The sequence below is a fragment of the Penaeus monodon genome, chromosome 20 (assembly GCF_015228065.2).
Source record: "Penaeus monodon isolate SGIC_2016 chromosome 20, NSTDA_Pmon_1, whole genome shotgun sequence".
Taxonomy (NCBI): Eukaryota; Metazoa; Arthropoda; class Malacostraca; order Decapoda; family Penaeidae; genus Penaeus; species Penaeus monodon.
Genome location: NC_051405.1, coordinates 32,595,758 through 32,596,041, shown reverse-complemented (window position 1 = coordinate 32,596,041; position 284 = coordinate 32,595,758).

Here is a 284-nt window from a genome sequence, read left to right as displayed (position 1 = left end):
CTTTTTATCTAGGTACATTCAGGAAAATACGAAAAGGTCTCGAGAGCTCTCCTCGCAAATAAAGCGACATTAAAAGCGAGATGGGGAAGATGGAGAAAAGCGTAGTTGATAGAAGCAATATTTTTCATTATTTTATTTGCCGAACTTGTGCTGTTTAAAGAAAGGTTTGCATTTTATATCATGGTTATGTAATTTTACAGTAGCCTGTAGCGCCAAAGTGAAGGTGGGTCTACCAACAAGTACTGACATGTGAATAGTACGTACCATAACCATGACCATCATTA